This window comes from Leptonychotes weddellii, chromosome 5 (genome assembly GCF_054177405.1).
Source record: "Leptonychotes weddellii isolate Sample4059 chromosome 5, ASM5417740v2, whole genome shotgun sequence".
Lineage (NCBI taxonomy): Eukaryota > Metazoa > Chordata > Mammalia > Carnivora > Phocidae > Leptonychotes > Leptonychotes weddellii.
Genome location: NC_138373.1, coordinates 11,380,827 through 11,405,928, shown reverse-complemented (window position 1 = coordinate 11,405,928; position 25,102 = coordinate 11,380,827). Strand labels below are relative to the sequence as shown.

The 25,102-nt window shown below is 44.2% G+C and overlaps 1 protein-coding gene and 1 pseudogene across 5 annotated transcripts in view; one reads left to right on the top strand and one right to left on the bottom strand.

Moving 5' to 3' along the window:
• Window positions 1–25,102, bottom strand: part of AUTS2 (activator of transcription and developmental regulator AUTS2) — a 1,062,127-nt gene that overhangs the window by 859,892 nt on the left and 177,133 nt on the right. The window lies entirely within an intron of this gene.
• LOC102748405 (actin-like protein 6B pseudogene) lies at window positions 24,257–25,078 on the top strand (annotated as a pseudogene).

Here is a 25,102-nt window from a genome sequence, read left to right as displayed (position 1 = left end):
ACATATGCACAGCTGAAATGTGGAGGTCATAATGCCAAGTTCCACTTATTAAAAAAAAAAAAGACTGTAAAGAAGTCCGGAGAAGATGAGAAACAGAGCAGAGCATTTCCTCCAGCACATTAAAAACTACTTGTCTTGATCTTGTTTCTTTCCAATGAAAAGATATATCACCCAAAGATGACTTTCAGACTGGTGCTTCAAAAACCTCGATCCTTTCAACTTGACAACATTCTCCCTTATCAAACTCCCTCTTAAGGATGTATTATCCCACCCACAGGAGAAAACTCCCCAATTTCAGTAAAAAGAGGTATGTTTGACTATGTGGAAGATGCAGGATAAAGCTATTCTTTTTCAGAAAACATCCACTTTCTACCTACAGAGGAAAGCAAATCAGCTATACAGATGTGATACAGAGGTCTTTGATGCCTTATCACATGGTGGCAGATCATTTGATTATTCTAGAAGATGGCAGCTTAAAACCATGTCAGAAGACTAGCTGTAAATGTCTCTATGGCAAAGCGGGGGTAATTTGCAACTGAGGTATCACTGTTTAAAAAAATAAATTTTAACTGAAAAATAATTGGCTTCTCTCTCCATCTCTAAAAAGGGACCTAGCTCAAAAAAAGAATGCCTATTATTCTTGAAGAAAGGAACTGCTGCCTTTCATTAAGATGCCATGAATGCTTTTCCTGTTGACCACAACACTGTCAAGGGCGGCACATTCTTGGCAGACCCTGCAACATAAAGAGGGCACCCCCTCCTCTGCAAGAAACAGCCCCCAGACATCTCCAGAGTGCACGCTCCACTCCCCCCGTGCCACTGGGCACACACTGAGCACACACAAAGTTCCTGCAAATTCTTCCAAGTGCCAATTGAGCCCCCAAGTGCACATTCACTATGCGGGCTGAAAGCAGGGCTGTAGGTGACAAAGGGAACACGGCTCCTATTCTTTGGAGTCCTATTCAGTACACTGGGTTAGAGAGGCTCCAGACTGTGCAGGGCTCTCTGCTTCAGAAGCCTGCACCCGGGTGGCCTGGCTGGGAGCTGGCCACGGGTCCAGCGGGAGGGTTCCATACAATGGGTCCACGTCACACGGACACCCTGACAGCCACACACTTTTCTCTCCAGCCTAACCCAACCCTGTCTCCAAAACGCTCTTGTGAATACAGCTTCCATCTTTTGCTGACAATATATCTTCTTTCCCCCACTTTTTCACTCCAAAATGCCTAAGCAGAAACCCAGGAGAAGTAGCAGGCGGGGGCAGAAGCATCACCATTTCCTATAAGGAACTCAGGAAAACAAGTGACGCCGTTCAGCTTTTCACAACATTTGTATAGTATTTACAAGGTAGACCAGTGGGGCTTAAAATGTATGCTGCCAAGAAAACGTTAAAGCAACAAAAAGTACGACTCCTTAAAACTGCAGAATCTTTAAACCAGAAATTTACAATGGGTTTTTCTTGGCAAGGAGAGCCTCAAAGGAATAATGGTGAAATTGTACTTACTCTGAGGATGTAAATGGAAATACCACACTTGCTGGCACAGCCCAAAGTCTCAATTGCCTGGGCTCAATTGCCATTTTCATAAATGCAGTCCCTGTTGAACCACAAGCAGGACCGTGAACCGCCCCCAGCCCAGCTGCTGACTTCTCCCTTTTTCTGTTTACCAAAGTCCCTACGTGCCCATGGAGCTGCCCCGGCTGACACCCTGCACTTCAGTAGTTTCTGAGTCTGATGATTAAAAGTAAGAAGACCTGGACATTTATTAAGGCCTAACATATGTCAAGCATAGGGCTAGGTGCTTTAAATGCACTCACAGCTACTTACAGGTTACGTGAGAATTACATACCAAGGTCAACCATTTTTAGACACTACCCTTATCCCATATAACAGGCCTCCACAACTGGAAAGTAGGATGTCTAGGAATTAACAATTAGAAAGCTCTAATCTGTTTATCTGACACAATGCCAGGCACTTCACTAACATTATCTGACTTACTCTTCAAAACAATCCCATGTGGTAGGCATAATCTCGTTTATCTAGTAGGGGAAAGTTAAATAATTTTCCCAAAGTAAAACATCTACCAAATGGAGAAGGATGAGCAAATCCAGCCTGACCTGACATCTGATGCTAGAGCCCCTGTCCTTGTAGACCACACTCTCCCTCCGAGTCTCCTAGACTTGACGGCCAATGCTTACACTTCCAATAACGATGTCCTAAGTGCCTGCCATATGCCAAGGCATTGCTCTAGCACCGGGGACACAGGTGGACAGGACCTTCCCAAAGAGGTGACTCACAGCAGAGGTGAATGAAGTGGGGGCATGAACCGCATGTACCTCTGGGGACAGAATGTTCCAAGCTAAGAGAACAGTAATGCAAGGGCTGTGAGATTGAGAATGCTTGGCTTGGCTTAAGAACAGCAAACAAGTTCAAGGGTCAGAGAGCATTAATGGAGGGGATAGCAGGAAATGAGATGGAAGGTTCCAGATCATGCAGTATCATGTAGGCCATGGTAACTATAGTTTCTGAATTGCATTCTTAGTGAAATGGGAGACTAGCTAGAGGACTCCGAACTGGGGAGTGATCTGATCTCAAGTACATTTTAGAAGGGCCATTCTGGCTGCTTGAAGAACACTCTGCAAGGAGGCAAAAGTAGGAGCAGAGATCAGCTGGGGCATTCCAGGTGAAAGACGACAGTGGCTCAGCCTAGGGAGGGTGGCAATGGAGATGATGAGAAGTAGCTGGGCTCTGTTCAGTCTGGTTTTAGCCCTAAGTGGCTGACAAAATCATTCCTACTCTACCCTCAAAAGAACCTGGATCCAGAAGCCTAGAGTTAAAAAGAGACAAGCAAACGTTCAAATGGGGATCCATAAATGAAATCTAGTTGAAAGCTATAGCCCACAGAGATATAGACTCACCTAGGGCTTCCCTGAGCCAACAGAGATCCTGCCCTTAGAAGAACATGAAATGTTCGGACAAAGCGTGGCAGACAAATTTCACAGCACCACCTTCCAGGTGACCCTCTCTGCCCTGCAGGTATTCCCATCTTTGGCAACCCTAATGCCCAAATTTATCATGCAATGCAATCCATACAGCATCGTGTCTGGCAAAAGCTGCGAGAACCCATGTACCTGTGCTGGATGAAAAATGTAGCCCCCCTCTCCCACCTTGTCAAGTACAAGAAGTGTTTTTAAGCATAGTATCACTTGTTCTTTGCTAGTGTGTTTTGGTTTGGGGTTTGGGGTTTTTATGTTGTTGTTTTTTTTTCTTCCAGAAAGACCTTAATTATCATGCTGGAGAGTTGGGGAAAGACGGCTTTTATGTGGTTTTATCTCCCAAACACAGTATTGTCATGGGTTTATTTATTTGTGTTTTTACAGTAACACGATGCTCTCCTGTAATTGAGACTATTATGGAGAGGGCTGCCATGTGTTTTCCACAAGATTAAAGGCAATTTCTGTTTTCAAAGCCAGAACTGCTTCTTGGAAAACTCCTTTCCTATGCTAAACTAAATCCACTAAGCCAAAATTCTACATTCACCTGGTCTGCATTACAGCATTGCAAACAGGACTAGGAGAGACAATTTCATTCATGCATTGATTCAAGCAGTATTTATTAAACCCCTACTGCACCAGGCACTGTGGGGGTGGGAAAATACAGCACAAAATAAAACAAGAGTCTTTGCCCTCCAGGGGCTCTGAATCCAGAGGGGAAAACACATAGAAATGACTATGCTACAAGGCAGACTGTGATAAGAGCTATAATAGAAGTAAAACAACATTCATTGGGAGAACAGGGAATGAAGGACTGATCCCACCTGGCAGGGAGGGGTGGTTTTGGGAAAAGCTGTAACATGGATTGGACCTTCAACTCCCTTAGGCCTGGGAAAGGTATTAAGATAGCAGGCCCAGCAGGGCCACAGGCACAAGCGAGAGAAAAGGTAAGGCTATGCGTAACTGAAAAACCACCTGAAGGGCTTTGAGTCTGGAGGATAAGGGGAGGGGGAGTTTAGAGGTAATGGGGTACAAATAAGATCAGAAAGCGGAAGGCTTAGAGCCAGTCTGTGGCGGCCCCTCCTTGACTGAAGACCTTGCGTTTGGATATTCCGGGGACACTAGGGAACCATTTCAGGTGCCCATATAAAAAACAAAGGGCTGTTACAGGTCGATCACAAACCAGGCACATGCTAGGTATCCTCAGGTGCTTCTTCCACCTCACAGTGATGCAAGAGGGTGGCCACATGAGCCCCAGATCACAGGTGGGAATGCTGAGTGTTAGGTTAAATTTTAATTTGTTCTGCATTTCAATCCATTCTTCCCAAATCCATGAGTCCATGCTTAAATATTCTTCCCACGAGGCCCTTCAAATTGCTTTTATGAAGGTAACTCAGCAGTGTGGAGAGTAGTGTGGAGTAAAAACACTGGCCAGAGAACTACTGAGAAACTACAGAGAACTATTGAGCTCTTATCAAATGAGAGATGCAGAAGGCATGAGGGAAAGATGAGAGATGCTTCCAGGATGTGCAACTCTAACGTGTGAGCCACCTCCATCTCTAGGGGCCTATATGTATGCTTCAGCATCAGTTATACGTAAGGATAACAATCTTGCTTTAAAAGATGTTTCTTTAACATGCTGTGAATTATAGGACAGTGTAATATTGTCACCTTCACAGTACGCTGTCTAGTCCTCAAAAAGTTCTGAAAAAGTTACCTGAGCTAACTCTAATGACAAACCCACTGCAGAAATGAACTAACAGAGACTCAGAAAGCAGTGACTTACCCACAGTCAGGCTGTCAGTTTCTTCTGAACCCCACACCACTGTCATCCCTCCAAGGAAGGATGCTATCATGTTCTAATTGGAAGATCACAGGCAAACACATAACCCTTTTTTTTTTTTAATTTATTTATTTGAGACAGAGAGATACAGAGAGAGAGAGAGAGTAGGAGCAGTGGGGAGAGGGAGAGGGAGAGGGAGAAGCAGACTCCCCGCTGAGCAGGGAGCCCGATGCGGGGCTCGATCCCAGGACCTGGAGATCATGACCTGAGCTGAAGGCAGACGCCTAACAACTGAGCCACCCAGGCGCCCCACATAACCCTTTTTTAATGTAATCCCCTACTCTTCTTCTCTCAAAACTCTTCTTCTCTATCTTCACCAATGCCACTCCCACCACAAATCAGACTCTGAGCAAGCGCTTCCTGTGATTAGTCCTCGCAAAGAAACGGGGGCCCAAGGAGGAAAGAGTTTCTCAGTTTAACAGCTACTATGTGCAAGGGCTTTCCGTAACATCATTAATAACTGCAACAGTAACCACTATTCGGTCTTAATTATGGGCCAGGCACTGCGCTAAGCTAAGGACAGTGCCCTTAGACACTCTCGTGGCACCAGAGAGTGGCATCCTGGGGGCATGTGGAGTGGGGAGTGTCCGAAGCAGCAGCAGTGGGGAAGCAGAGTCAGGCAGGGGTCAGATTATGATTCTACCTCTTCAGTCACGCTAGGGAGTGTGGGCTTTATCTGGATGCTGATCATCAACCTGAGCATTTTTTAAGTAGGTCAGTGACCTGGTCAAGTTTGTATATTTTAGGAAAATCCATTCTGGTTTCAATGTACAGAATTGATTTTATTGGGGCAGGGGCAAGCCGGAAGACATAGAGAGGGGTTGGGAGGCTCTGCATTACTCTAAGAAATAGCTGATGAGGGCAGTGTGAACTAGCGTGCCTCCTAGGTGTTCAATAAATATTTGTTAATTGCGGTATTGATTGGTTACAAGCAGAACAATCTGTTGTACCTATTGGGGCATGTCAGTTCCATCATATGGCTGTTCCAGTGTGTGATCACAGACTCTAGGCGCAATGTTCTCTCACACTGGAAAGGCCTCTCTCATAGGAAGTGTTGTGCTACTTCTTCTCTGGGGTTTTTATCCCCTATTGTGTGCTTCTGCTAATTGAGGAATTTCTGAGAAAATGTAAGACCCAGGTTCTGAGCATCTGTATTTATCTGCCTTCCCTCACTAGAGGGGGCAGGGAAGGAAGTGGATGGGCAGCTGGTACATAGATCTGAAGAGGAGCTATGTATCACCATGACGTGCATCCTCCACTCTGAAATAACCAACTACATTCCCTGCAGTCAAGAATTCAGAGGATTAAGAGGTAATGCTGATGGGAAGGCAAGAAAATGCTGGCTATGATGGAGAAGGGGAAGGGGGCCTGATTGCCCAGCAAGAGCCTTTAACATTCAAGAAGGAGTGATGTCCAAGCTAGAGGGGCTCCAGAGCCACCTGACCGTTCTTTACAGACTCCTGGTCTACACCCCTCATCTCTCCTAACAGAAAGCATGCAGCTGCAGAAGCCAACAAGCCAAACAGGATCATTAGACATTGCCCAATGCACCCTGGATCTTGAGACAAAAAACTCAGGGATATCCTTTTGCCTTGCCCCACCAGTCATATACTTAATTTCTTCCTAACTGTGAGCTTAAGGTCCAGTTTGGGATATATATATATACATATAACTGAGGGGAGCTGCTATAACTCCACAGGCTAAATTAGAGTGGGCTCATGTGGCCAGATGAGCAACAAAAGGTAAGGGGCCTATCCAGATAAAGTGAAATCAAAGAAAATCGTTTGCTATATTATCTAGTTAGCACCTGATTTAGTGCCTAAGCATAAACCTTAAATATTTAGAACACTAAATATGTGAAAAACGGTTCTGGCTTCTTAAATAAACCGGGAAAGTGCATTATAGTATTCATTTACTTCCAGATTGAATCGTTCAACAAATATCACCTGAACACCCAATGATTCTCTATTTTAAGTGTGCATAGAAATCATCTGGGCAAATGTGTTAAAAATGCAAATTAACACACCGAGAGAGTCTGACATAGTAGGTGTGGAGTCAGGCCTAATATGGTGATTAAAATATGTCCACAAATCCTTTAATACTCTGCCCTTCCAAGGGGGAGCCTAATTCTACTCCCCTTGAGTAAGGCTGTTCTTAGTGACTCACTCCTGATTAACAGAATGTGGCAGACGTGACAGTTATGCCTTGCAAGATTAGGTCATTTGTCTCTCTTTTGAATCATTCACTCCAGGGAAACCAGATGTCATGTCAAGAAGTCACTTTGGAGAGGTCCATGTGGTGAGAAACCAAGGCCTCCTGCCAAAAGCCAAGTGAGTGTGCCATCTCAGAAGTGGACTCTACAGCCCCCGTCAACCATTCAGATGACAGCAGGCCCAGCCCACTCCCTCCCCCTTACCGCAATCTCGTGAAAGAACCTGAGCGAGAACCTCCCAGGAGTTCCCGACCCACAGAAATCATGACATAGTCAAATGTTTGCTGTTTTAAGCGGACAGATTTGAGGGTAATTTGTTATAGAGCCATATATAAGTAATTATACCTAGAAATCAACATTTTAAATCTCAATCCTGGTGATTTACAATAAAAAATAAATACCCATAGTGACAAAACCCAGATGTTTCCAATTTCATGTGATCTTTGTTAAAAGGAGGAAAACAACTAAAAATAAAATTAGATTGTGTTCATCTCATTCAAGGTCATTAGACTTAGGACTCCATTTCCACAGTACCACTCTGCAACCACTACCCCTTAAATTTAAGCTTTATGGAAACAGCAGAGAGTCCATGAAACTAAACATTATGAGAGCAAGTTGGTCCTGGTCAGTTGCTATAAATATTTTAAATGGCCAGCTAAAATTTACACTCAGTGGTATAACAATATTACATGGTAGGGGCGCCTGGGTGGCTCAGGCAGTTAAGCGTCTGCCTTCGGCTCAGGTCATGATCTCAGGGTCTGGGATCAAGCCCCACATCAGGCTCCCTGCTCAGCGGGGAGTCGGCTTCTCCCTCTCTTTCTGCTCCTCCCCTCGTGCTCTTTCTCTCTCTCCCCCTCCTCAAATAAATAAATAAAACCTTTAAAAAATATATTGTACGGGCGCCTGGGTGGCTCAGTCGTTAAGCGTCTGCCTTCGGCTCAGGTCATGATCCCAGGGTCCTGGGACTGAGCCCCGCATCGGGCTCCCTGCTCCACGGGAAGCCTGCTTCTCCCTCTCCCACTCTCCCCTGCTTGTGTTCCTGCTCTTGCTCTCTCTCTCTGGCAAATAAATAAAATCTTAAAAAAAAATATTGCATGATAAATATTTCCTGATTTTAAGTGCAAGATTTAATTTTACATTCAGTATATTACACAATAAATATTTCTTGATTTTAAATGCAAAATTTAATTTTAAATGTAAAATTTCCAGATTCTAAGTGCAGTAAGAATAGTTCTTTAAAGAGGAACAGAGATTTCTCTTCCTGGGACCAAATATGATGAAGGGTCAGATAAACAATTTATTGTAATAAACAGCTAACCTATGATAATTCTTTAACTTATAAGCACAAGGAAGCAAAGGCCTATGGATGAGTACAGGAAGATAGGATATTTACAGGCAAGGACTCTGGAATGAAAATGCTTGGTTTAAATTCCATTTAGTAGCTGTGTGACCTTGGGCAGATTGCTTAACCACTAGCTCTGTGCCTGAGTTTCTTGAACGATAAAATGAAGATAACAAACCTAGCTCTTAAGAATGTGTAAGGAGTTATGATTAAACACATGTAAAGCCCTTACAACAAGACCTCATACATGGAAGTACTCAATAAATGTAAACCATTATTATATTTTCAATATCATCTCCTAAACCTTTGAATGGATATCCTAAAAAGAAGCAAAATTTTGAATTTTGTCCTTTCTTCTGTGGCTCTGAAGCTGGTAAAAGAAGACCTTGGTGGGATTCAGTCAGGAAAAAGAAAAGTATCTGTCCCTGCTGCTGAAATGCCATCATCCAATATTAACTTAGTGCTCACTGGGGGCATCACATCTACATTTCCTAAGGGAAATAAAAGTTGGCTCTTCTTCCTACGCTCGTCTCAGGAGGAAAGAGTTCATTGCTACTGCAATTTTTAAGATGACTCCCAACCTGATGTGAACTGATCTAGGTTGTTGGGTTCCTTCTCTACATAGGTTTACAAAAACCTCCCAGAAGAATTTCCATTTTCTCTGTGTCTTTTTCGTAGCCTTGTTCCCCGCCATATGTTCTAGTCCACACACTGGTATTCTCTTACAGCTGCACTCTAGTCTTGTACCACCCTACTGTGATCATTTGCCTCACTCAGAATATGAACTCTTTCTCCTCATCGGAATTTTTTTTTCTTCTGAGCAATAAATACAAGAGAAGTCTAGGGGCGCCTGGGTGGCTCAGTTGGTTGAGCGGCTGCCTTCGGCTCGGGTCATGATCCTGGAGTCCCGGGATCGAGTCCCGCATCGGGCTCCCTGCTCGGCAGGGAGTCTGCTTCTCCCTCTGACCCTCCTTCCTCTCATGCTCTCTGTCTCTCATTCTCTCTCTCTTAAATAAATAAATAAAATCTTTAAAAAAAAAAAAAAAAAAAGAGAGAAATCTGCTTTTTCAGGTATTTTCCCACTTGTTCTGATTATCCCCCACTAGGGCAGTCTGTCCAAAGTAAAAACAGTTTTCTAGGCAGGGGGCAGAGGTGAAATATCTCAAAAATGCCAACACTGAGTAAAACGCTTGCACAAACATAAAGCTGTTGAGTTTTGAAAGTTTTGCTACCTAACCTCACCATATCTGTAGGTTTATCTACCTGTTACCAAAGCTGCTACGTAAGTCTCCACAAGGCCCTGGGCTGAGGCTGTAAACACAGCACATCGGGGCATGGTCATTGCCCATCCTGACATCAGCCTTCTGCATCTGACAATCAACTGCACCAAGAAAGAGTTCAAGGGAGATATTACTGCCCTCCTTCATATAAAAGTTAAAATATCAACTGCAGCAAGCTCCAGAGACTAAACAGAAAGCAACTCCTTTCTATGCAACGATTCTTCAACTTGAGCTTGCATCAGAATCTTGGGAAGGCTTACAAAGACAAAGACTGTGGCTTCCTCCCACCCCACCCCCAAAGATTTCTGATCAAGAAGTCAAGATGGGGCCTTGAAATATGCATTTCAAACAAGTTCCCAGGTGAAGCTGCTGACACTGCTGGGCTGAGGGCCACACTTTGAGAACCATGAATCCAAGGTAAAGGGGTGGAAACAATTTGAGAGGTGAGAAATATGATGACAAAGTCTGCACAGTTCTTTTTTTTTTAAGATTTTATTTGAGAGAGAGTGAGAGCAAGCTAGAGAGAGCGAGCAGGGGGAGGAGGAAAGGGAGAGGAAGACCTCCCGCCAAGCAGGGAGCCCAAGGCAGAGCTCAATCCCAGGACCCCAAGATCACAACCCGAGCCAAAGGTAGACGCCCAACCAACTGAGCCACCCAGGCACCCCAATCTGCACAATTCTTGACAACAACCCAGGTCTGTTACTATCCATATAATTGCGAGCCCATGATCCTATATCCTGGCTCATGACAGGGGATAAAACTAATAGATCAGGAGAAGGAGAAAGCAAAGTCTGGGTTAGTAAGTTTGTATGATTTTACTCTTCTTTAAAGACATTATAGAATTAATAATCATAGCAACTCTTTCGTAACTCTTGGAAAGTAGGGACAAAGGTGACACTCCAAATCCACCCTAAACTCAGTCTTCCAGAGCCACATATGGAAGCAAGTGAGGTGACTCTCTGACATGCTACAGAAGCCAATAATGAGCTCCAATTCAACATCAAGGGTATGGGAAGTTTCACACAATGAGGACTGAAAGCCTGGACTCCCCGTGGGGGACACCTGCAACACCACCACAGTTTGTGAAAATCCAGCTAGAGTAAACTACAGGGGGGTGTGCGCTAAGCTTTCCACTCCATACATCTTCAACAGTCCTGACTTCTCACGCTCTATTTTCCTGTTTAGTATGGTATCACTGGAAAACCAAATTTAAAGAGCTCTGAAAAATGTTAACAAGTCCCAAAGAGAAGAGCATGTGCCCTTGTGTTCGCGTCCTCCCCAGGAACACCTGTGAACTGTTGAGTTTAATTAGCTTACAGCTGGTACTGACTGTGCCTGGGAAGACAGGGGTTTATTTCTTTGATTAGAAGTCTCTACGCTGTGTTTTCTGTAACTATAAAAAACTACCAGGACTTTTAGTTGGTGGGCAAAGGAAACAGACATGGACCAGGGCGGGAAATGTTTCCAGAAAAGCAAAGTCGTGACAAGGAGGCAAACCCAGTGAGTGGTGTACACTGGTAGGTATCGTGGATGGCTCCCTTCCAGTCACATGCACCCCCAGAGGGTGACCACATGTGACAAGTGGCAGCATTTATTCAAGTGTTTATCCCCAACTGGTGCCATTCAGAGTAGACTGCCAAACAGAAAACAGTACACAGTACATCCGCAGCTTCCAAGATAGGACAGTATTCTAAGCAAAGCAATTCCTAAAGAGATTCATGAAATGTAGCCATTTATAATTCTGCTGAGACACAGATCTGATTATCGCCTGTTGGAGGAGGAGCTAGAAACTGCCCGGTCCAGCACCCACAGCTGAACTTGGCTTTGTCATTCGCTTTTATTAGGCATACAGTAATTGTCTTGGAGTGAGCAACTATTTCTGAGTGACCAGAAATGACCATCAAGACAGAAAATGTCAATGAAATCTGAAAGGGCCATTAATTTACAATGTTTATGTCATGAACAGTCAACGAATGATTCTCTGAAGAATGGCCAATCTGCAGAAAACCAGTCTACAGAGAGCCTTGCACTGGAATTCACAAAGGATTTACCCCTAAGTAATTATACTGTTCCCTTGGGCCCTCCAAGTGGCATACCCAGGCCAAGTCCTAAGGAGAGGAGAACCCCAGATACAGACTGTAATCCAGAAAAAGAGAACACCAGAAAAACAAGATGTCGGCTCCCTCACCCAGAAGAGACAAGCACTTTGACCAACAGCCATCAGTGATGTACATGCTGTAAGCACACCCACTAGGAGCCAGCACTGTAAGGTTCAGAAAGGAAACGCAAGTTCCTCTCTAGTTGAGAGATAAGACAGATGCACAAAATAAGCAATAATATAAGATTTCATTAAGTAATGAAATGAGTTCAAAGTCAGTGTTACAGAACAAATAAGGAAGCCATCAAGGGGAACAGAAGTAGACAGAAAAGCCCTTCCATAATCAGCCAAAATAAGTTATCAGGTCCCCATGCAGGGGACAGGGTGGTAAGACCTTCATAAACTAGTTAAACAAGAAATACACCCTGCCCTCAAGGAATACAAGCTCTGAGAGAGGTGGTTCCACCACAGACTAGAGTTTAGAGGGTAAGTACAGATAACACAGCACAAATCCTGACCCACAAAAGGGAAAAGAAAAGTTTCCATACGGCCTCTTCCACCAAACTAACTTTGTAAGAAGAAATAAATGCAAAACCCTTACATAAGTATTCAGGCTGAGGATTTAGCCAGAGTAAATGTCCAAAGACAGGAAACATTTACAGATTTTAACACAACAGGACACTTTGATCCCAACCTGCTGGGCTGGTTCATGTAATAAACATGAAGGACCATGAGTAGATTCCAAAAAGCCAAGCACACCTCAGAGCTCCCAGAAACCCACCCTGCTCACTTCCTCACCCCTTGTCAGTCGGTTACTCAAGTGTTGTCTTCTCAGGGACTCCTTTCCTGGGCACTGAATCTATAATTGTGCCCCCCACCACCCCCAACACACACACTGCAGCGCTTTCTGTGTCCCTTCCCCCGCCCCCTTCATTCTCCTCCATGGCATTCACCAGCTTCTCAAGTCTAGATACTTATTTATCTGCTTTATTGACAGTCTCCACCACCAGAATGCATGTTCCCTCTGGTCAGATATTGTTGTGTTTTGTTCACTGTGGATCCTGAGCATCTAGAACAGTGCCTGGCATATATCATACAAAACAAACCATTAAGTGAGTGAATAACTGAATGCATGTTTGAACTGATACCTGTGAGTTTTTTCAGACTATATATGCCATAGTAAACAATTTGTTTTTTATCTTATACATTTTATAGTATATAAACAAGTCCATCAAGGCATTTCGTTTTATTCACAGAAAATTTTGCCCAACACTAGGCATCAAAAGGCACATAAAAGCTTTTGCTCCTAAGTTCCATTTCTGTTCTGTTTATTTTTAATCATTCGTTCTCATAGAACCCAGCAGTTAACCCTAACAATGTTAATTACCACCACTGGAATTGGCAAGTACATCCTTGCCAATCACCCCATTAACTGGCATACATTGTTTTATTAGGTACTTAACTTTATTCAGTCCAGAAATGTTTATTGATGACCTACCATGCCCCCACACCTATGCTTAGTGATGAGGAAACAGTGGTGAGCAAGAAGACTAGAATCCTTGCCCTGGTAAAGCAGACAATCTGGGGGGATAACAATAAGTAAGGACCAAAAACGAAGATAAAAGTTATTCTAGAGAAGTGGGGAGACCATCGAAGCATGCAGCAGGGATATCCATCCTAGTTTAGGAAGAGTGAAAGATGTGTCATTTATACATATTTATCTACAAGATAAGTAGGAATTGGCCAAGTAAAAAGGGGAAGGGGTTGGAAGTACTCCAAAGAGATGAAACATAAACAAATGAGAAGGCTCCGAAACAAAAGCACAGCTCTCCCGGAACAGTGGCTGGAGAGGTGGCCAGGGACGCCCATTAGGTGGGGCCTCCTAAATCACAATACCTGAATCAATCCACATCAAGAGCTTCTATGCCCCAAGGCCTGTGCTAGCTGCTGTGGGGGGAGCAGAGATGAATCAAACTCTGCCAGAATTCCTGACCTTTGGCACACTCACTGCCAGAAAGACTGAAAGACTGTGAATTAAGGCCGGTGGGGAAGTGAGCATTAAAAAAAAAAAAAAACCAAAGCAGAAAAAGCGTATGTGCAAGGGCAGCTACACAATCTCACCCCAGTGGTGTGCTCCATGTTAGGGACACCTTCCCAAATCTAAGGGTAGGAGAAGACACCATGAGGAAGGGGGGCTTTGGAATTCTACGCCAGGGATAGATCTGGTGATCCCAGACAGAATTAAGGCTACTCATTCCCATCAGCTCTATTGCTCCCCTGGTGCTGTCCCTGCTGTTCTGACTCCTATTCATTCAGCCTTGGTCTAGCTGCTGAATCTCAATTATCACATTTTCCCAAATGGTCTTGCCAAGTAGAGCTTTGAGTAGGAGCTTTCGTAAAGCTGATCCAGGAACAGATAACCCTGACACTCCCAAGGTGACTGGGAGCATGCTGACCCGGAGTGAATAGATAGAAACAAATTTCCTGTTACATGTTTATCTGACTTACACTGATTTTATTTGACTGTTTCAGAGAGTACATGCCCAATAACCAGGGCACTGAAATGTCCGTTCGAACATAAGGTTACAGATACATAAGCTGTTAAAAACAATAACCTTTAAATGCATTTTGGCAAATGTCTAATCTTTCATTGTCTTTAGATCGTGAGTAATATTTAGATTTCTAATGAGAAAAAAAAAAAAGACTGAGGCAGAGTAGCAAATATTTGGAGTTACAAATAAAAAAACCACCTAGAAAATCTTCAAATTCTAAGAAATTCCATGTCTGATTATACAGCTGATGGCCCCCTCTAATGTAACTCACATGAAAATTGCCAGTCTGATTTTTCCAAGTGTTAACTGGATCCCAATTTAGTGGTGGCCCTTGAGCGATCTTTAACGTGTCAGTTAAGTCTCATGCTCACATACCTACTATTCGTAAGTACCCATAGTTCTCGAAACTGGTGGGGCCTCAGGGGCACCAGGAGAACCGACTGAAAATGCAGACTCCCAGGTCCCACAAGGACACATTCTCATCCCATTGGTCTGGGTCGAGGTTCCAGAATTAGTATTTTTAACAAGTGCCACAGGAAATTCTAAAGCTAGCAGTCTAAATTCTAAACCTGCCATGGTCTGGGATCAATAGTCTTCAAAACAAGTTCACACTCCAGGGAAGGAATAAATTGATCCACTGGGGTACAAGGGGAAAAAAATTAAATCATCTATTTTTACTTATTTCTCATATCATCCTTATGTAACTTATTATTTTTTATATATATAATAGCTTAATATATCTGTACAGTATGTAAAAATATTGGCACTGCATGATCACATTCTTCTTCTAAGAAGGAAAACATAAAAAAAAAAATCTGGAGGCCACAGGAGCACTTTTGCCCACAACTGCAACTGAATATTTCAGTATCCCAGGGGAAATGGAAGGGGGACATGGAAGGCATAGGGAACTAAAAGGAGAAAGGTATGATGACAGGGCAACACAAGGTTTAAAAAGCACCCTAGAGAGAAAGGCAAATCGTAAGGTGAAAAGAGCCCAAATTATGCCCCATGCTCCGGGAAAATCAACTAGGACATCATCTGTCTCGTATGCACAATGAATGAAGGGGTGAACCCCACGTTCTCTGACGGTCCCCTCGGTACTGACATGCCAGTTTTATGAAGCACTGATGAAGAGATGCCCCGTGTGCAGCAAAGATGGGTGGCACGTGCCATACCTCACAAATTTGAAATAGGGTGACAAAATCTAGAAAATGCCTATCATGCAGGCATTGAGCCCATCACTAGAATCATAAAACATTAGGGCTGCAATAGCTTCAGGACCCCCACGTCTCACAGATAGGGAAAATGGCTCCAAGTGAAGACTGGTTCTGACCAAAGAGCCCCAGGCAGCCGGTGGCAAAGCCAAGTCTTCCGCCAAGTCTCCTGATCCCCAGAGCACAGCCCTGCCACTATACCAGTCTCCTTCCTTCCTAAAATAAGATTCTTTTTAAGATGCCAGAGGCCTAGCTTTCCGGAGATAAAAAATAAGGTCCATTCATTGTTCTCAAATATGATTTATGTTTGTAACCTTTAGAAAGAGAAAAAAAAATGTTCTGGGATTTGTTTTGCCTCCTTCTGTTTCTTTTTTTAAAATCTGAGGAGCTGGTGAAGACATAACCTTATAGCGTAGGAAAGAAAATTTAAGAGCTTCTTAAATAAGGAAGCCCAGGAGCGATCACACTGTGATTATCAGTGAGGCTGCCAAGAGCCCATTTGAGAGCTGAGGTCTTCTGGAACACCACAAATCCCCAGCTGCCTCAAAGTGCAGGCACTTCCTTTATCTCTGCAAGACTCTGGAGACAGGCAAGGTCAGTCTTCCTTCCTGCTTACGCTGCATATCTAAAACTCTCTCTAGAGTGAATTTAAAAGGGCAAAAAAGAAAAGTGAGAGCTTCCCATCTGTGCTGAGGGAACCCCTGTCTTCTTACCAGCCCAAGAATGCTGAGTGGGCACAGGGTAGTCCATGGTCAGATTTGGGATTTGCACCTAATCTCTGCCAGAGAGCAGCTCCTTAGATCTATGGAGTCTGACCCCATCCCTTGCAGGAGGGGGTGAAGGTGGGGGTGTTGCTGAACTTGTAAGAAGTCCCTCAGATGATTCTCATGCATATGGCATTTTGAGAACCACTGATTTCCAGACAAGAAGGCAGGGGCACCTGGTTTCTGGGACATACTCCTCCCCATCTCCCACCTCCACCCACCCCCCCCCATCCCTGGATCCCAGAATATCTTCCCTAAGAGGTTACGTTCTGGAGGTGAAGTGCGAGAGCAGTAGCCCAAAACTTAGCGATTCCCTCATTCAAAGTGGAAAGAGGGAGTAAAATGAAATAATACGCCCTGCACTAGGCAATTTGTACACACGATTCCACTGCACACTGTCAAAAATCCTCCACCTTCAGACGCACTCTAATTAATTCAAAATTTCTAGGGCAATCTGGACTTGAGCTAGGCTAAAGCAAGTTTTTATCTCAAACATATAGATTCTAATATCAGGCCAAATGAGAGCATATAGACATAATCACACCAGCAAAGAGAGGGAAAAAAAATCAAATATACTATTAAGGACTGATATTCCTAATTATACATGAAGGCCAATCTCCAAAAACGTTCTGCCAGGCAACACTTCATTATCCTTGCTCAAGTCACCGCTGTATGGAACTGCATTTCTTTCCAACTACCCTGCAAATCTGTCTGCACCATCCCCACAATTGTTGAATTTAGTGAGGTTTGGCCATAAATGTTTTTCTTCTTCCACATCACACCACAAAAATGTCCAATTCTGGGAGAGACTACAGGACTGTGCAGACTCTTCCCTATTTTCAACTTCTGGTCTACTCCATCCATCTTCAGTCAGGTTACATCTTTTTACTGCATTGTCTACGCTCCTGAAGAAGAGATGTGAACAGGAACAGAAAAACTTAAGGTGTCATACTCCGGAATCTGGAAAACATCCACAGCGGCTGTTCTCAGCCCACCCACAGGAACCTTGAATGTTAATGTCTGAAGGGCCCTCTCAAAGTACTGTTGGAACATTTATAGCTCCATAAACTTACTGTTTAATCAAGGTAACTTTGTGCATGAACCCAAGCTCCGCACAGTAATTAGGGGGAGAGAAGAACAGGCAGGCATGCTTCAAGAGCTAATTGGGTCCTGTTTACAATGAGCCACGTAAGAGCATGGAACAGAAAAACCTAGTTCTGTGTTCTGGCACTAGCCCCTCTGCCTCCTATGACCGGCAATGACACGTACGTAACAAGTTCCCCGTCTCATCAAGAATGGACGTGGAGACGGAGAGCACTAATTCACCAATATTTTTGGTTAAGCCAAGTAGAATCAACAAGACGGAATCGACAAGCGAAATCAGAAAAAATCTTTTGTCTTCAATTGCTCGTGTCTATTTCTGTTGCCACCACTCTCATTCATTTCCTTGTAACATTGTGCCTTGGGCCATTAAAATAGCCTCCTAACTGTTCTAATACTGCAAATTATTTATTTTGCACAAAACTATAAAAATACCTCCCTGATGCACATCTTTCACTAAGACCAAAACCTGAGGGACTTCTGTCTACCGATCCTAAAATCTGGAATCAAGGCCCTCTGTGATCCGCCAAAACCTCCCTTTCCAACCTTTTTTCTCCCGATAAATTCTAAGACCACAAAACTGGAAGCCGGTAGACCAAATTCATTTGTCACTATATTTTCTTTGTAATGATTAATAATACAAGGGTGACAGAATAGCAGCAGACAACTTAGAACTTCCAATGTCCAGGTCCTTCCTCAGCACATCACATACAGTAATCCCTTAATCATCACAACTCTGTGAGGTTGTTACTATTACCACCCCCGTTTTACAGAAGAAAGAAAATGAGATTAAGCAAGTGGAGGGGTCACTATTTGAACTCAGGCAGATTGGCTCCAGAATCCGTACTCTCAACTACTATATTGCACTATCTTTTCTAAAGGGATAGGTGAATGGCTGGGTGGATGAACAGGTGTATGGATGAATGGATGGATGGATGGATGGATGGATGAATACAGTAATGGATGGGTAGGTACATGGGTGGTACTATTTTATGAACTACTTTAAGGTTTGTGTTTGTGAATACACAGCCTCCACACCAGTAATGAAGAAAATTAGCTCTCTCCTGAACTCTGCTGGTTTTTCTACCTGTAACAACAGACAGGAAACCCTGATACATGGACCTCCCCTCAGGCCACTGAGCTGCACCTGCCCGAAGCACTTTTCAAAAGAGTCCTGCATGACTGAGTGGCTTTACCTTTATTGTTACTAACAAAATAGTGACATTAAAAAAAAAAAAAACCCACAGGCACCAAACATACAAATGAAAGGTGCCTCATAAAGAAGAGAGGCTTCGAGGAAGAAAGAATAAATGAAGTATATGAACCGTGCATATTTATAGCACCTGCAAATTAACTTCCTGCAAACAGCAATAAGCAGATAAAGCACCAGTTCTCAGTGGAATCAGGCACAAAATGGATGCAGCTGCAAGAGCACAGAAACATACACACTTGGGCTTGCAAACATCTGCCCCCAGTACAGCCAGCAATCCTCCCACCACGTAGTCACAGGAGTGCAACCAAAAGATAAGAAATATTGTCATGGTCTTGCCTAACATCAATACCTTCCTGCCACTCTGACCCTACCTTACCTTTGGTGTTCTTTTACAGCAGAAAACTGCCAAGAACAGATGCCAAGAGAAATGGCAAGCATGGCACAAGCAAAGAGCCTTGCGAAGGGAAGCATGCCTCCTGCTCTCTCTGCCCGGACTTACTAGCACCTTGGGAAAGTACAAGGTGTTCGGCGCCTCATTCCCCATCTTCTTATAAGGTGAGAAGGGGTTCTAAAGACAGTACAAAAACATGATGTCTCCCAATTCCATGACACAATGTTTTAATCCAATCCTACCTAGTAAGGATAACTTCCCTCCCCACTCGCCCCAAGAGTCCTATACCCCACTGAGTAGCATTCTCCAACCAAAGCATTCACTTTACTGCCTCTAGGCCTCCGTTGATGCCCCCAATGCCTTTCCTTCTCTGCCTAACCCCCTTCGCAATGACAGCCTATTTGTCCTTCTGTATCAGTGGCTCTCACTCAGTCTTGGCCGCACAGGAAATGCCTGTAGGGAGCTTTAAAAAGTGCGCGTGCCTATATCCAAACTCCAGAAATTCTGATCTGATTGCTAAGCGGTATGGCCTGGATATTAGGGTTTTTAAAAAACTCCCCCTATGTGGGGCGCCTGGGTGGCTCAGTCAGTTAAATGTCTGACTCCTGACTTCAGCTCAGGTAGTGATTTTGAGGTCCTGAGATGAAGCCCTATATCAGGCTCTGCACTCAGCAGGGAGTCGGCTTGAGATTCTCTCTCTCCGCCCCTCCCCCCACTCTCTCTCACTGCGCTCTCAAATAAATAAAATCTGAAAAAAAAAAAAAAAATTCCCCCTATGCAATTCTAAAGCACAGGCAAGGAAGAGAGCCACCGCCCTGGACCATCTCCCCAAAGACGACATCTGCCTAACTAGAATGTAACTATTTCTACCCTGACATTCCTGTGAACGCTCTTTGCTTTGACTTCACTTTTTGGAAGACCCTATTGTATGTGCCAGTTTATAGCTGAATGTGCCTGACTACAACAGGCCTGACTACACCATTAGAACAACAGCCTCTTGGATGGAGGCTGGAAACTGTGTTTTTACTTATCTATGTCATTCCCCTTGCCACAACACTTTAGCCTCAGCAGCTACTCAATAAATGTTTGATGAATTTAATTGAATTGCTGTTTTTATCTGCTTTGCCAAAAACACGAATAGTGCTAGAATTTTCAATGAGTTTCCAGTGGAAATAGAAACTACTGAAGGTCCTGGAGAAGCCCAAGTTTACTGCTGGAGGTAGGCCACCTTTTCCCTAGCAGGTCTGAAGTGAAAACACCAGGTTTGGACCTTTCTCCTCTCTGCTATCCATAAGGGTGGGTAAAGCTGCAAAGAAGCCCAGTCTTCCTTACATCCAGAGGAAATGGAATCAATCAAAGCAGGTATTTTTACCCAAGATACTGATGATGACGGGCATAACTAGGGGACTGAACAGCAGGTCCATGTTTCAACAGAGTAAATTTCAACATAATCCATCCAGTGGAACAGCCCTGCTTCTGAAACTCAGAGCCCTAAGGTGGTGATTCTCAGAATCTGTAAGAATCCGGGGCGGGGGGGGGGGGGGAGGTGGTTGTTACAAAATATAGATTAAATATAGATTCCTAGACCACAAATCCACCCACCCCACCTACTCGCCCGGAGTACCTCCAGATAGGGAGAGTTAAGGAAGCCTGGGAATATAGAGTTTCAGCAAGCTCCCCAGGTGATTTGAATGCTGGTAACTGACAGGCCAGGCTTTTACCAACAAACGGTGGCCCAAAGCAGTTCGAGTAATCCAGTTACTTGGCCTAATAGATTCACAGTGTATCTTGGAGGAAAGCTTTGGGGAAGAAGGGATAATCTGTACTGTTTGCATCAGTAGAAATTATCTGGGGGGTAGGAGACAGTATAGGGACAGGATCTCTCTAAAGCAGTGTCTACTGTGATGTTTAAAAATGGTAAAAAAAGTGCACGGCTCATGGTAGATAATCAGTAAATAACTGACAACAATAATTATCCCCTTCACAACTTCCTTCTCTGATCATTTTATACCCAATGTTTCCTAGAAATCAAGTAGAGGGAGAGATCATTACTCTTAAACCATGTTCCCCTCTAACTTCATATTAAAGAAGAGCCCTGAGTCTACTCCCTACTCTTCATGCCCCAGGAATGCCTGCCAACTGCTACCACCTACACATTCCCCAACCTCCCACCCCAAAAAGGGCTCAGCCAAAATAAAGAAACAGCAGGTACATACCAGTTCTCAGGCAATGAATGGACCAGGCGCCTGTGGGAAACCCACATCTTCCAGAAACTCTGGAAGCTACATCTTCCAGAAAATCTGCCTTAGGTAAGGTAAAGAGTCATACCTCTGAGACTACACTGCTTGTTGAAGGCCTGGAGAATTTCCCTGCCTATGTCAGTTAATTTCTAGAGAGAGAACCCGTAGTCACATCTAAGTATCTGGGAATTAAACCATGAAAAGACCCAAACATTTCTTTACCTTGGCAGCTCTTCTACAACCTCCCTTCTTGACTCTAGTCAATGAAGCAAACCAGCTCCTTCAAATTCAATACCATTCTCGTCACCTTCCCATTAAGAGAAAGCAATTCCCACATTTTAGCCATAAATTAGAAGCTTTCCATTTTGCAGATGTATGAAACGACGTGACCACACTCCACAAAGAGAGGCCAAATCTCCAACACCTAACTAAATACAGGGAGATGATTTGTGATACTTAAATATAATTACTGTGCTATATTCAGGTTTTTAATCTCATGTTTTTCAATTTCATTACGAAATTACAGCCCCAAACCTCTGGACACAATAGCAACATTGTCGCTGTAATCATTACCCATGTTACTCGGAGGGAACACACAGCTCTATTAGAGGTCACTCGCCAAGCACAGTAAGTGCAGGACTGCACAAAGGCATCTTGCTCCAGCTGATCCCATTCAGTCTAGTGAGCACAGAAAGATTTAGGAGTCTGAGCAGATGACAAGATGTCAGCAATTCAGGGCCATTATTTTTAAAAAGCATGCTCACGGCTGAGTTATATAAATTGAAAGATAGCATCAAAAACCATGAGGTCACCCTCCATCTGAGATAGCCCCAAGCAGATCTCTGCTGAACAGAATGGAAAAACTGGGGTGGGTTCAGATTCGTGGAGCCAAGGAGTCACCTGGACAGTTAGAATATAAGAATCAAGCCCAGAGAGGGAATCACTGTGTTTTAATTATGTGAGGATGGAACCCAGCTGGTGCTCAAGATGCAAGCAATCCCAGGTGAGACTCAGCAGCACACTGTGAAGAATTTAGGTTAGAAGCAAAAGGAAAGGTAAGTTTAGGGATATGGAAGCACCTTCACTAATGGACTTTACAGATGAAAGCATCATCTGGATCATGCAGTTCTAGAATGTTCTTAGTGGGACAAGTTGATACTATGCTCTAAGCAGCACCTAAATAGGACTGGTTATGTGCTGTTCTAAGCGCTTTATGAACAATCTCATTTAATCATTAAAACAGTCCTAAGAGTTGCACAAATAATCCAGGTATTATAATTTTTCAGGTGAGCAAACTGAGGAGAAGAGCCCAAGGCCATAGAAACCAAGAAGTGGCTCTTAACCAGACTACTATTACCATATGGTTCCTACTATATGCTTTCACTATGATTCAGTTCAATTCTCATTCATATTCTCTCCCTTTCACTGACACATTACTATTATCCCACATAATGTGTATTCAAAGACGCATAATTTGGAGTGTGATAAAATCCAGATTACATAAAACAATGATTCTCTGATGTTTCAGCCCCTTGGGATATATTCAGTTCTTTTTCTTCAGTTCTTCAAAAATAAAATAATCTTATTAAACAAACCCACTGTCTAACTTACCAACTTTGCAAAGGGTCAGAGAGTTTGGATATTAAATCTAACAATGATGGGTGTTTTTAACTTCAAAAAAGAACCAGAGAATGCATAAACATCTCCTTGTCTCACTAGTGAGATAGCTGGCATTCTCCCAAGACAACAGCCCATACAGGGCCAGAAAAAATTCTAAGCTCCAAGAGTGATCTTGATGCACCCTCACACACATAACCTATGGCTTTGAAAAAAGTTTACTCCCTCCCTCATCTGACTTCCTATATTCTCCAACAGCCACGACGAGCTTGGCTAAGGCTGATGATCCTAAGCTGCTTCCCAATAAAAACTCTGGTTATGGTTCAAACACTCTTTCAGGACAAGAAAGGTATAGTGGTCCCGGCATCAATACTGGTTTCAGTGTTTCTAAGGGAATGTTAATGGAAACTACATGGGCTTCCTTAAATCAACAGCATGGAATAAGAATTTTCTAGGAGGGGGGCGCCTGGGTGGCTCAGTTGGTTAAGCATCTGCCTTTGGCTCAGGTCATGATCCCAGAGTCCCAGGATCGAGCCCCGCATTGGGCTCCCTGCTCAGCGAAGAGTCTGCTTCTCCCTCTGCCCCTCACCCTGCTCATTCTCTCTCCCTCCCCATCTCTCTCACTCCCCCCCTTCCCCCCCCCAAATAAATAAATAAAACCTTTAAAAAAAAGAGCATTCTAGGAGTAACTATACCTTTGAGAAATGCAGCTGGGGGAATTAACATTAAGATGATCGAATGCGGGCGCCTGGGTGGCTCAGTCGGTTAAGCGACTCTGCCTTCGGCTCAGGTCATGATCCTGGAGTCCCGGGATCGAGTCCCGCATCGGGCTCCCTGCTCAGCGGGGAGTCTGCTTCTCCCTCTGACCCTCCTCCCTCTTGTGGTCTCTGTCTCTCATTCTCTCTCACAAATAAATAAATAAAATCTTTAAAAAAAAAAAAAGATGATCGAATGCTCTTGTTCTCTTAAGTAACCGTCACGATCAGTTTCACAGATATTGATGCCTGGGGCCCACATTCAGAGATTCTGATTTAATCAGTCTGGGACACAACCTGGGCACAGATATTTCTGTAAGTGCTTCAAGTAATTCTAATATGCATCAAAGTTTGAAAACCACTGTTTTAATGGAAATTAGCCACCTGTTTTTCAGGTAAAAAGGTACATACATCACAGGAAAACTTGCAAAACTACACAGGCAAACTGGACATGCCTAGCTGCATGCACTCTGAGAAAATGGCCTTAAAGTTCTGGAACCCAAAAGAAAAGAATGTTCCAAAAAGGGAATGGCAAACCATGTTGAATGCTGCAGAGGGATGAAGCAAGACTGGACTGGGAAGTGTGCATAAGATTAAGTAACATGGAGGCCATTGGTGACTTTGTCAAGAGCACCTGGAGTGAATGCTTTGCTTGCAATGGACTGAGGATGAGGTGGGGGCACTGGTCTTTGACATTGGTTCCTTCTCTGTCCGTGCTGGGTACACTGGGGAGGACTGCCCCAAGGCTGACTTCCCCACCACGTGGGGCTGCTGGCCGCGGAGGAGGAGGGCGGGCTGGAGTTGGAGGGGGAGAAAGAGAAGAAAGGGAAGATCCTCCACATCGACACTGACGCCCTGCATGTGCCTCGGGATGGAGCAGAGGTCATGTTGCCCCTCAAGAATGGCATGATTGAGGACTGGGAATGCTTCCGTGCCATCCTGGATCACACCTACAGTAAACACGTCAAGTCCGAACCCAACCTGCACCCAGTGCTCATGTCCGAGGCCCTGTGGAACACACAGGCCAAGCGGGAGAAGCTGACAGAGCTGATGTTCAAGCAGTACAACATTCCTGCCTTCTTCTTAATGCAAGACGGCTGTGCTCACCGCCTTTGCAAACGGACGTTCCACGGGCCTGGTGCTAAACAGTGGGGCCACCCACACCACAGCCATCCCAGTACATGACGGCTACGTCCTGCAGCAAAGCATTGTCAAGTCACCCCTGACAGGAGATTTCATCTCTATGCAGTGCAGGGAGCTCTTCCAGGAAATGGCCATGGACATCATCCCACCTTACATGACTGCAGCCAAGGAACCCGTATGGGAGGGCGCCCCTCCAAACTGGGAAAAGGAGAAGCTACCCCAGGTTTCCAAGTCCTGGCATAACTACATGTGCAATGAGGTGATTCAGGACTTCCAGGCCTCGGTGCTGCAGGTCTCAGACTCTCCCTACGATGAGCAGTAAGTGGAGCCCACGGCCCAGGGGTGG